This window comes from Ranitomeya imitator, chromosome 3, assembly GCF_032444005.1.
Source record: "Ranitomeya imitator isolate aRanImi1 chromosome 3, aRanImi1.pri, whole genome shotgun sequence".
Lineage (NCBI taxonomy): Eukaryota > Metazoa > Chordata > Amphibia > Anura > Dendrobatidae > Ranitomeya > Ranitomeya imitator.
Window position 1 is genome coordinate 283,646,615 of NC_091284.1, and position 13,444 is coordinate 283,660,058.

The window sequence follows — 13,444 nt, forward strand, 5'->3', positions numbered from 1 at the left end:
TAAAAGGGAAATTGCGTTTTTTGTTTTTTTTTTGCGATCGCCGGTAAACGGTTAATTTCCGGCGATCGCAAAAGCGGGGTCGGTAAAACCCCCCCCGAATCATGTTCTCTGGGGGAAAATCCGACTCTGGGGGGGCGCTATTTACTTTTTCCACAGCGCCGTTAATTAACGGCGTTGTGGTTTAAGTACCCTTAGCGGCCGCCGTTAAAAGGCGTATCGGCGGTCGTTAAGGGGTTAAATGTAGGCTTTCAGGTTCCCTCTAGGGTGTCACAAGGGAGTCACATCCCCCTGGGAGACCTGGATTTAGAAGGTCAGGTCAGGTAATGAATCACAGGTCCTCTTTAGAGACTGTGTTATTAATGTACTATTTTTACTGGATTTCCTTTCCTTCAGTGCTAAAAGGTTTAAGGTCTCTTTCCATGCTGACTGAGACCATACAGCATGGTTTTTCTCAGCGGCAACTGCTTATGATTTACTCCCTCTATATATACTGCCTCTTGTCGGGTAGTCCATGCCGGTGAAAGATTAGTCTTCTTGTGCTGAGTGCTAAAAGCTAAGTTTTGGGAGTGGAGTTATTGTAGTAGTGATCTGTAGTTTGCTGTTTTGTGTTTATCTCCTGGTCCCTATTCCCATTTAATTTATTCCTCCCTCTCAGAATCCTACTACCTATTGTTGGTTTGTGCTTTTGTATGATAGAGGTTTTCTGTTATCCCTGTTTTGTCTTTTGTGTCTTCTTTACCTTACATTTCTGTCCCATGCCTAATGGGATGAAGGAAAGGGGATAACAGGAGGGTTAGGGTTTAACAGGAGGGTTAGGGTTTAACAGGAGCATAGTCAAGTCGGAGAAACGCATCTCTCTCTACTTTCAAGAGTAACCCTGGGTTAAGGTCCCAGTTTAAGCGACAGTTTGAGGCCCCTCTCCCTTACTTAAGACCATCACAGTGTGATATAGAGGTGGCGGCAGGCAGTATGCTTTCTACTAAATAAATGTACATAGTATATATTTTTAGATTAAAAATGGGCAATTGAAAACACTCTATAGAAATGCATGAATGTGCACATGTATGACATCTCGCAAATGCTGATGTGGAAACAAATTCTGCTACAAATTGGTTATTGTTTCATAACTGTGGCTCAACCCTATCAAAATATAGAGCTTGAATTTTCCATGAAATTCAGTCATTAAAGCAGTTTCTTGCTCCCAAACCTATATGTTACTATAAATTTCCCATTTATTGTCATCTGATCATTTTTTGTGTCATTCTTGTTCCTACCTACCTCTGTCAGATCACTAGGACATTCTCCAAAGTGCGCTTGGAAGCATGGAGAGCCCTGTGGAAAGTCTGAATGGCATCTCCCTTCCTTTTCTCTTCTGCAAGATATAAAGCACCTCTCTATATCTACATCAGTCCATTCCACAGAAAAGAAAAGTCACAGCTCCGTATTGTTTGGTATTGTGTCTCTGTCTACTACTGCAGTATTTAGTCCCAAGTGACTCAGTCTCAGCTGTAATACTGGAGAACACAACACTTCTTTAATCAGTTGATGGACTGGAGTACCAAGAGTTTGGTTCACGGGCCAAGATCACTCTCAGTCCTTCCTTTAATGTCCAATATACAGCACAGACCAAAAGTTTGGACACACCTTCTCATTTCAAGATTTTTCAGTATTTTCATGAGTATGGAAATTGTAGATTCACACTAATGGCATCAAAACTATGAAATAGCACATGTGGAATTTTATACATAGCAAAAAAGTGTGAAACAACTGAAATTATGTCCTATATTCTAGGTTCTTCAAAGTAGCCACCTTTTGCTTTGATGACTGCTTTGCACACTCTTGGCATTCTCTTGATGAGCTTCAAGAGGTAGTCACCGGAAATGGTCTTCTAACAATCTTGAAGGAGTTCCCAGAGATGATTAGCACTTGTTGGTGCTTTTGCCTTCACTCTGCGGTCCAGCTCACCCCAAACCATCTTGATTGGGTTCAGGTCTGGTGACTGTGGAGGCCAGGTCATCTGGCGTAGCACCCCTTCACTCTCCTTCTTGGTCAACTAGCCCTTACACAGCCTGGAGGTGTGTTTGGGGTCATTGTCCTGTTGAAAAATAAAGGATGGTCCAACTAAACGCAAACCAGATGGAATAGCATGCCGCTGCAAGATGCTGTGCTAGCCATGCTGGTTCAGTATGCCATCAATTTTGAATAAATCCCCAAAGGTGTCACCAGCAAAGCTCCTCCTCCTCCATGCTTCACGGTGGGAACCAGGCATGTAGAGTCCATCCGTTCACCTTTTCTGTGTCACACAAAGACAAGGTGGTTGGGACCAAAGATCTCAAATTTGGACTCATCAGACCAAAGCACAGATTTCCACTGGTCTAATGTCCATTCCTTGTGTTCTTTAGCCCAAACAAGTCTTTTCGGCTTGTTGCCTGTCCTTAGCAGTGATTTCTTAGCAGCTATTTTACCATGAAGGCCTGCTGCACAAAGTCTCCTCTTAACAGTTGTTGTAGGTATGTGCCTGCTGCTAGAACTCTGTGTGACATTGACCACGTCTCTAATCTCAGCTGCGATTTCTGAGGCTGGTGACTCAGATAAACTTATCCTCAGAAGCAGAGTTGACTTTTGGTCTTCCTTTCCTGGGGCAGACCTCATGTGAGCCAGTTTCTTTGTAGCGCTTGATGGTTTTTGCCACTGCACTTGGGGACACTTTCAAAGTTTTCCCAATTTTTCGGCATGACTGACCTTCATTTCTTCAAGTAATGATGGCCACTCGTTTTTCTTCACTTAGCTGCTTTTTTCTTGCCATAATACAAATTCTAACAGTCTATTCAGTAGGACTATCAGCTGTGTATCCACCAGACTTCTGCACAACACAACTGATGGTCCCAACACCATTTATAAGGCAAGATATCCCACTTATTAAACCTTGCAGGGCACACCTGTGAAGTGAAAACCATTCCCGGTGACTACCTCTTGAAGCTCATCAAGAGAATGCCAAAAGTGTGCAAAGCAGTCATCAAAGCAGAAGGTGGCTACTTTTATGAGCCTAGAATATAAGACATAATTTCAGTTGTTTCACACTTTTTTGTTAAGTACATATAATTCCACATGTGTTAATTCATAGTTTTGATGCCTTCAGTGTGAATGTACAATTTTCAAAGTCATGAAAATACAGAAGAATCTTTAAATGAGAAGGTGTGTCCAAACTTTTGGTCTATACTGTAAGTATCACTAACTTTTACTTTCTATACAGCCTCACCACAAGATAGCAAAGTTTACGCTTCTCTAGTGGTTATTGTTACCTTTATTCTTTTCTTTCTTGGTTTCTTAAGCTTGATAAACAGATTGTGTATGAGTTTCCAATTGGTTCTATACAAAAACATCAGATTTCGAACAAATGGTAAAAAACTCATTCAGAGGCGGTAAGTAACATAGTAACATAGTTAGTAAGGCCGAAAAAAGACATTTGTCCATCCAGTTCAGCCTATATTCCATCATAATAAATACCCAGATCTACGTCCTTCTACAGAACCTAATAATTGTATGATACAATATTGTTCTGCTCCAGGAAGACATCCAGGCCTCTCTTGAACCCCTCGACTGAGTTCGCCATCACCACCTCCTCAGGCAAGCAATTCCAGATTCTCACTGCCCTAACAGTAAAGAATCCTCTTCTATGTTGGTGGAAAAACCTTCTCTCCTCCAGACGCAAAGAATGCCCCCTTGTGCCCGTCACCTTCCTTGGTATAAACAGATCCTCAGCGAGATATTTGTATTGTCCCCTTATATACTTATACATGGTTATTAGATCGCCCCTCAGTCGTCTTTTTTCTAGACTAAATAATCCTAATTTCGCTAATCTATCTGGGTATTGTAGTTCTCCCATCCCCTTTATTAATTTTGTTGCCCTCCTTTGTACTCTCTCTAGTTCCATTATATCCTTCCTGAGCACCGGTGCCCAAAACTGGACACAGTACTCCATGTGCGGTCTAACTAGGGATTTGTACAGAGGCAGTATAATGCTCTCATCATGTGTATCCAGACCTCTTTTAATGCACCCCATGATCCTGTTTGCCTTGGCAGCTGCTGCCTGGCACTGGCTGCTCCAGGTAAGTTTATCATTAACTAGGATCCCCAAGTCCTTCTCCCTGTCAGATTTACCCAGTGGTTTCCCGTTCAGTGTGTAATGGTGATATTGATTCCCTCTTCCCATGTGTATAACCTTACATTTATCATTGTTAAACCTCATCTGCCACCTTTCAGCCCAAGTTTCCAACTTATCCAGATCCATCTGTAGCAGAATACTATCTTCTCTTGTATTAACTGCTTTACATAGTTTTGTATCATCTGCAAATATCGATATTTTACTGTGTAAACCTTCTACCAGATCATTAATGAATATGTTGAAGAGAACAGGTCCCAATACTGACCCCTGCGGTACCCCACTGGTCACAGCGACCCAGTTAGAGACTATACCATTTATAACCACCCTCTGCTTTCTATCACTAAGCCAGTTACTAACCCATTTACACACATTTTCCCCCAGACCAAGCATTCTCATTTTGTGTACCAACCTCTTGTGCGGCACGGTATCAAACGCTTTGGAAAAATCGAGATATACCACTTCCAATGACTCACCGTGGTCCAGTCTATAGCTTACCTCTTCATAAAAACTGATTAGATTGGTTTGACAGGAGCGATTTCTCATAAACCCATGCTGATATGGAGTTAAACAGTTATTCTCATTGAGATAATCCAGAATAACATCCCTCAGAAACCCTTCAAATATTTTACCAACAATAGAGGTTAGACTTACTGGCCTATAATTTCCAGGTTCACTTTTAGAGCCCTTTTTGAATATTGGCACCACATTTGCTATGCGCCAGTCCTGCGGAACAGACCCTGTCGCTATAGAGTCACTAAAAATAAGAAATAATGGTTTATCTATTACATTACTTAGTTCTCTTAGTACTCGTGGGTGTATGCCATCCGGACCCGGAGATTTATCTATTTTAATCTTATTTAGCCGGTTTCGCACCTCTTTTTGGGTTAGATTGGTGACCCTTAATATAGGGTTTTCATTGTTTCTTGGGATTTCACCTAGCATTTCATTTTCCACCGTGAATACCGTGGAGAAGAAGGTGTTTAATATGTTAGCTTTTTCCTCGTCATCTACAACCATTCTTTCCTCACTATTTTTTAAGGGGCCTACATTTTCAGTTTTTATTCTTTTACTATTGATATAGTTGAAGAACAGTTTGGGATTAGTTTTACTCTCCTTAGCAATGTGCTTCTCTGTTTCCTTTTTGGCAGCTTTAATTAGTTTTTTAGATAAAGTATTTTTCTCCCTATAGTTTTTTAGAGCTTCAATGGTGCCATCCTGCTTTAGTAGTGCAAATGCTTTCTTTTTACTGTTAATTGCCTGTCTTACTTCTTTGTTTAGCCACATTGGGTTTTTCCTATTTCTAGTCCTTTTATTCCCACAAGGTATAAACCGCTTACACTGCCTATTTAGGATGTTCTTAAACATTTCCCATTTATTATCTGTATTCTCATTTCTGAGGATATTGTCCCAGTCTACCAGATTAAGGGCATCTCTAAGCTGTTCAAACTTTGCCTTCCTAAAGTTCAATGTTTTTGTGACTCCCTGACAAGTCCCCCTAGTGAAAGACAGGTGAAACTGCACAATATTGTGGTCGCTATTTCCTAAATGCCCAATCACCTGCAGATTTGTTATTCTGTCAGGTCTATTAGATAGTATTAGGTCTAAAAGTGCTGCTCCTCTGGTTGGATTCTGCACCAATTGTGAAAGATAATTTTTCTTGGTTATTAGCAGAAACCTGTTGCCTTTATGGGTTTCACAGGTTTCTGTTTCCCAGTTAATATCCGGGTAGTTAAAGTCCCCCATAACCAGGACCTCATTATGGGTTGCAGCTTCATCTATCTGCTTTAGAAGTAGACTTTCCATGCTTTCTGTTATATTTGGGGGTTTGTAACAGACCCCAATGAGAATTTTGTTACCATTTTTCCCTCCATGAATTTCAACCCATATGGACTCAACATCCTCATTCCCTTCGCTAATATCCTCCCTTAAAGTGGACTTTAGACAAGACTTTACATAGAGACAAACCCCTCCTCCTCTCCGATTTTTACGATCCTTTCTAAACAGACTGTAACCCTGTAAGTTAACTGCCCAGTCAAAGCTTTCATCTAACCATGTCTCGGTTATTCCCACTATGTCAAAGTTACCTGTAGATATTTCTGCTTCTAGTTCTTCCATCTTGTTTGTCAGGCTTCTGGCGTTTGCGAGCATGCAGTTTAGAGGATTTTGTTTTGTTCCAATCTCCTCACTGTGGATTGTTTTAGAAATGTTCTTACCTCCCTTCTGAGTATGTTTTCCTGGGTCGTCTTTGTTCGAGTCTAATGTTTTTCTTCCCGTCCCCTCTTCTTCTAGTTTAACGTTTAAGTAAAGTAAGACTCATTTGACAACCCAGTCGCACAATGCAATGCTTATTTACATTTGCATGCTGAAAGTTTCTGTAATTACCACTGTCTATTCCCATTACAGCGGCCGCTGCCTCTGAAAGTGACTGAGAGACAATTGTAGAAGAGCAAATTACAGCATGCCTTTCTCCCTGCACTGGTAGTGATTCTATCACAGTCACTTGATGTAAATGGGTAAAAGAGGAGGCTTGTTAGAACACACGGATAGTCTTTTAATCCGGGCCCAGGATACACATTACTTCATTGGATTGTTTGCCTGTACCTCCAGCTAAGATCGTTAGTTTTAACCCTGCAGTACATTACTTCTGAATAATGTTAATGACTAGGTTACATTTGAAAACTTTTTATTCTGGCTGTGAAGATGTGAAAGTGTAAAAATAAGAAAAACAATTATTCAAGTTATAAGAAAGGCATTTTACTGTAAGAATTACAGGGTTGTATGCTGCAGATAAAATACTCTTTAAAAGGCGACGTTTACACGTTCAGTATCTGGTCAGTATTTTACATCAGTATTTGTAGCCAAAACAGCAGTGGAACAATCAGAGGAAATGTGTAATAGAAACCTATGCACCACTTCTGTATTTATCACCCACTCCTGGTTTAGGCTCATAAATACTGATGTAAAATACTGAGCAAATATTCAAAGGGTGAATGTGGCTGAACTATGAAATAGCTTCCCCCATCATAATAGATATTCATGATATTCTACTTGTAAACTCTTACGCTCCATCGCTGTCACAACATCCTACCCTATTAGCTAGAAGCCAAAAGGAATGAAGTGGAATATTGGTTGTTATGCATGCAGTGTGTAGGCACACTTTTACACTGGCCACTAAACAGACAAAGCCCAGGGACACAAACAACCACCCTGCAGTAAATATATGAATAAATAGCAAAAGTGCATGAAAATAATATGGGGTGCTTGATTAACATAATTTTTAACAAAAAACATAAAAGCCATCCCACCATGTCACAGTGACCCTATTCGGGACAGTCCTAACCTCTTGTATTATATCGTTACCATGTGGCTAGTGGACACCCAGCAGTTTGGAGCTTTTTAAATGTAATGTACAGCACAAAGAAAAGCTGAAATAGACAAAACCTAAGACAAAAACAAAATGAGCAAATAGCAATAGTGCATGTCTTGGGTTATGTCTGTTTAGTGGCCAATGCGAACACGCACGTACACACTGCATACACGCCAACTTATGCTCATTCAATTTGGTTTATCTTTCAATTTTTGCACCCTGTGCAAATAAGGTTGTATCCTTCATTTTCTCCACTAGTACTGTCCCAAATAGGGTCACTGTGACGTGGTGGGATGGCTTTTACATTTTTTCTTAACCCAGCACCATATATTATTTTCCTGCACTATAGCTAATTATTTATTTACTACAGGTTTTTTGCTCATTTTGTTTTTGTCTTCGGTTTCCCCTCACATTATCCAGTGTCTTCCTTTATCCCAAATAGTGACATGGCCTATACAATGCTTTAATATTATATTAAACACTTAAATTGCAATGTGTAAATAAAATAATATATATTTTTTTTAGAAATACTAGTGTGGAAAGCCCTACCCAACCAAGCATAGGTGCTCAATAAACTCTTGGCATGGCCAAGCCATTCAGTAAACTTTCCTTTCTACTTTTTTGCACTTACCATGGCCTCCCGTTACTGACAGCTCAGGCTTTACACCAGCAAGAGACTGGTAAAGATAGATGGAAAACAAGTAGGTGGCATATGCACTGGACTGTTTGGCAATGCCAGGATTTCATCGAGCTCCTGTGCTTGGTTTGAACAGTCATTCCTTGCGGACAGACTGCAAACGGCTGGATGATTATTAAGTTGAATTTAATGAACCTGTATCTTTTTTCAGCCTATGTAACTACAGCATGTGCTATTTTGGCTTTCTGGCAGTTTACTGACACATCTTTATTGCATATTGATTTCACACCATACCAAACAAGAAGCCAAGATAAGTAGGTGAGAGCATGGCAAAGAAAGGTGAGCCAACGCCTTTATAGTACAAGCAGTGACGTGATAAGGAAGGCACTTGGAGGGGCCCATACAAAAGCACTGGATGGGGCCATTAGGGGGCACTTGTGGAACAGAGTGCTGGAACATCGCATTTTAACAAGCATGGAACATGGTCAAGTGTGGAAATTCATTGGTGTGCAGATGAGATCAGGAACCCTACTACCTATCGAATAGAGAGAAAAGTTCTGCAATAGACGGGCAGCACAATGAGAGGGACTACAGCAAACAGGCAGCTGTGATGTTGGCAGAGTGGAAGGATCGAGAGGATCCCTCGCGTCCAGTGTGTCTGGGGTCCAGATGAGCCCCCTACGCATAAAAACAACCCATATCCATATTTTGATTTCAGAATATAGATGTCAAATATGGTACGATCCCTGCTAGGAGATAGAAAGGGGAGCCACTCTCACTAGGTGGTCTTGTAAGGAGTTGTTTCTTGCCTTAATAAAAAAGATTAAGATCTTATATCCACCCTAAAGACTAGAGACAAGAGATGCTTGTAGCAAACATTTTTACTGATAATTATGGTGCCCAGTATTTTCGGCCTGCTAGGATGCTTGGTTATCCTAATCAGTATATGCCAAGTCCAAAGGCTATGTACTTTATGAGGGTTATGATATTGTTATATTGTATTGCTTGTCTTTGTCATGTGTGTTGGAAAGTGATTTCTATTGGTGATTGATGAATAAATAGAATTTGTAATAATTTGCTCATCTCTCAGGTGAGTGTTTCTGCGCAGGGGCGTGATATGTGGCCCTCGGGTGTCTATGAACAACTAATGAGTGGAAATATGTTCTTACAGTCAGACACTACTAGCATTCTTTTACTCTCTGGCTATGAAGTGAAGTAAAATCTCACAAACATATGATCTGTGCCCTTCATGCCATCATTAGATGATCTGACATTGCCGATCCCATCGCTGATTAACTAAGGATGAAGAAGAAAACTACATGACCCTTTGTGCTCCCTCACATCCTAATTAACACCAATCCCTCTACCTAAAATGCACAAACCATAAAGATTTATGATGGATTAAATTATGAACAGTTTTACTGAATTGTCAAAATGTTTTACACCAACTTAGTCTCTGAGCTCATGAATTTTTACAGCATATGTCTTCCTTCCAAGATCTCCCTCTCAGCTTCCAGCATTAGGGCGCGACCTGTAGAATGGTTAATGAGGCACGCTACTGCAGTATGGGACTGGCACACATTTGCATGAGATTGTTCTTTTCTTCGCAGGAAAGTACTAGCTGCCTGCAAATGACTCAGGAGCCAAAGCCATCAAGATCATTACATTTTACATAATAGAACCTGACATTTCTTAAGACCTCACTCACATTGGCGTATATTGATTCTTGGGAGAGAATTGGGACATTGTGCTTATGACACTCAAATAAAACTGCTAGAGTTTGTTTGATCCAAGTGTCATCTGAGTGTGATTCCCATGAGAGAATCCCAGTATGGGAGCAGAGAAGATGTAGAACTTAGTTTCTCCATCTTCTCCATTGACACTGTGTGTGTGAGTACGTATGACTGCACTCAGATGGTATCCAAGTGCAGTCCAACGTTTAACACCCATAGACTTGATTAGGTGAGTGCGATCCAATTATTTTCTTCTGCCAATTTTCTGAACTGCACTGCATTTGCCGAGTGACATCAGAAAAAAACATAGGATAACACTTGACTGTGTTATGATGCCAGTGTGAGCATATCCTCATGGTGATTTCTTAAAATAAATAATAACTCCCAACTTTGTGCTTGAAAATGAATTAGACAATTAGAGTATTGGTTCAAATGTAACGATCCTCATGTAGTTACCAACAATAGGATCAAGAAGTGTTTCTAAGCACAATTTGTTTTCAAAACAATTCAATTTATTTATTAAACATCAAAAAATAGCAAGATACGGTAATAAAAAAACAGATAGTGCCTCAGACCAAACAAAACAAAGGCCAAGCATAAAGTGGAACTCCGCAAAAATACTGGGTAAAAAAGATTTTTTTCAACCACAAAGTTTGAGATCTTCTAATAATAGAGGTATGTATATATGTATAGTCAGTGACACGTTGCAATACTCAATTAAACACTATGATGTAATATTAGCAACTAGCAACTTTCCATGTTGTTAGTGGACAGAAGGGAAAAAAGACTAAAGTCATATCCACAATTTCAGAGCAGGTACTGATTGTGCAATTCACCCATACAAAGGGACACCCATGACCAAATACTATTGCATCATCCCTTCAAGAATAAACAAAGACATAAATTGCACAATATCAGTTCCTAAACGTATTACCTCTAAGCGTCTCCCACAAAAAAATCCACTGCCGAGTGACAGGCTGTGCCTTCGGACGCCAACGCGCGTTTCGCGGTTGCTTCTTCCTGGGGATGTGTCTATAGACAGGCGTCATAAGACTTATACCATCACGCAACCAATCGGCGTAAAGTGGGAGGAGTTACTCCATCGAGAGACCAGTAAGTGTACAAGGGCATGTCTATAAACAGAGTCATATGACTCGCGCCGTCAAAGGACCAATCAGGTTCAGATTGGAGGAGCTTTCCGATCAAACCACCAGTACGTGTAAGCACGGATAATCATACGTAAATAGCAGATAGAAATATAAATAACACATGTTTCACAACAGTTGCAGGAAGGAACAAGAGACTCCAATAAAACTATCCGGACAAACAATAGAAAAACCGGAGGAGGAATTGCATGTTTTCACATTCCTGCTAATAGGTGGTGTAACAGGGTCTGATGTGCTGGAGTACCTCTGTCAGTACCACCCCGTGTTTCAGGAGGTCCACTCTGCTTTGGCTGGAGTCTGAATGAAGGACGCTGGCTGGAATTCCTTGATTACAAGGGCGCATATAAAAGATCACTGCGTCTCCACATATTTCCAGTATAACACATTTTACTCACAGGACACAGAATATATATCACACAGATACAGAGGGCAGGCCAATTGAAAAGCGGCAGGCCAGACATACATTACCATAACCGCAGGTGGCCGAAGCCTGCCGATATTTACTGTGGGAATTACAAAGTTGGGGAAGGTCAAAAGGGGAATATCTTGTCCTCTCTGCCCAGGGGCGTAGGGACATGCATCTCACCTGGACCCTATTATACATACATATAACTGCACAACATATTCTTGGTGCAGTGGGGTTCCGTAACAGGTGGTACTTCACAAAGGTTATGGGAGGGAACAAAAATCTTCAAAGACAGCCATCCGGGCAGCCACCAGGAAAATAGAAACGGAGCCATACAAACTCATACCACAAATATCACTACCAAGAAGTGATTGTGCCCTGGTATACTAAATATATCAAAGCGCAAGACCTATATTGCGTGATCGCATGAAGTAATAGCGTAAGGTGACCCAATGTTTATAAATATTAAAACACAGATAATTAAAGTAAAACACCAAAATATCCCATAATAATAACTAGCTTTGACACGCATCTATCAAGCTTAAAATTCAATTTAACAGATGAGATAGACTAATGCCGTCATATCACCAATCAGACTAAAGTGGGAGGATTTATATCATCATCCAATCAATGATTATGAGAGGATGTGTCAGAGAATATGAGTCAAATGACTCATGCCATCAGGCGGCCAATTAGATTCAAGTGGGAGGAGTTGCTCAACCATACCAACAATGAATACACACAAAAAGGACCATAGATACAAGCTACTTCATAGAGATTTATGAAAAAGACATGAATACACCCATCCAGCAGCCAATAAGAAGCCTAAGGAGACATTGTACATACTAAGGCTGCAAATATAAAAGATATAATACAACACATGAAGTACTAAAGTGGATTGAAGATATGCTAAAGTGCAAGTGGCTGAATGCCATTACCGTGACAGATACGTAGAAATACTTATAACGTGCTTACAATGTGCATAATATATTATGCTAAAATTCAAGTAGCTAGTGCCATTAAAGTGACAAATGCATGGAAATGCATATGTTGAGTCCTCTTCCGTCCCTGGCTTCCTGGATTGAGGAATCCAAGTAAATGACACGCAGCACAAAGGTTGTGTGTTCATAAACAGGGGTAGCCCCGGAGCACGCCTGCCTCACTGGGCGCTGCCCCTTCTTTATATAGTAAGAAGTTAGGCATTTACAGACATGCGCACAAGCGCTCATATTTCATAATCACTTACAAAGCAAATCTATACTAGTGAAAAGTTACAATATCTGGTATGTGGGTGAAAGGCTACAATATCAAGGAGAAATGCGCGCGTGATTACTTCTATAAAAGGAAATGTCAAGTTTGCTGTGCAGAAGCAGATTTCATCTGGGAGACAAAATGGATCCTTTGGTTCAGTCTGGTCTCCACAATTCCCCCCTTTGACATATTCTTTTATAATTTGTCATAAATTTTTGCATGAAGCTTGTGCATTTTCTTCTTTATGCGGCAGTATACTAAAATATAAAAGAAAATTAGTACGGCAATAATAAACTTTATACTCTTACACAAAATTTATTTGTGCATACTGAGATACCCTTGAGTACAATCTTGAATAACACATATATGATTACAATAATCATAACTATATGTATTATGCTCTGCATAATCCCGGCAACCCACCCACCGATCCCTCTGAACCAGTTGGCTGGGTTAAGAAAAGAAAAGGTATCTGACCACCAGCTATCCTTATTCTGGTCATTGTCTTTGTCATACTGATCTCTGAGTCGTTGTACGTCTTTTAATTTAAATCTCATACTCATAGTACTATTCGGGTCTATATAATGACAGCAGGTGGGTCCGATGATTTGACACATACCCCCTTGTGAGGCAGTTAGGTAATCCAATACCAGGGTATGTTGGTTGACGACTATTATAAGCTGATTCTGTACAGCTACACTAGTGTTTAGTATATCTAA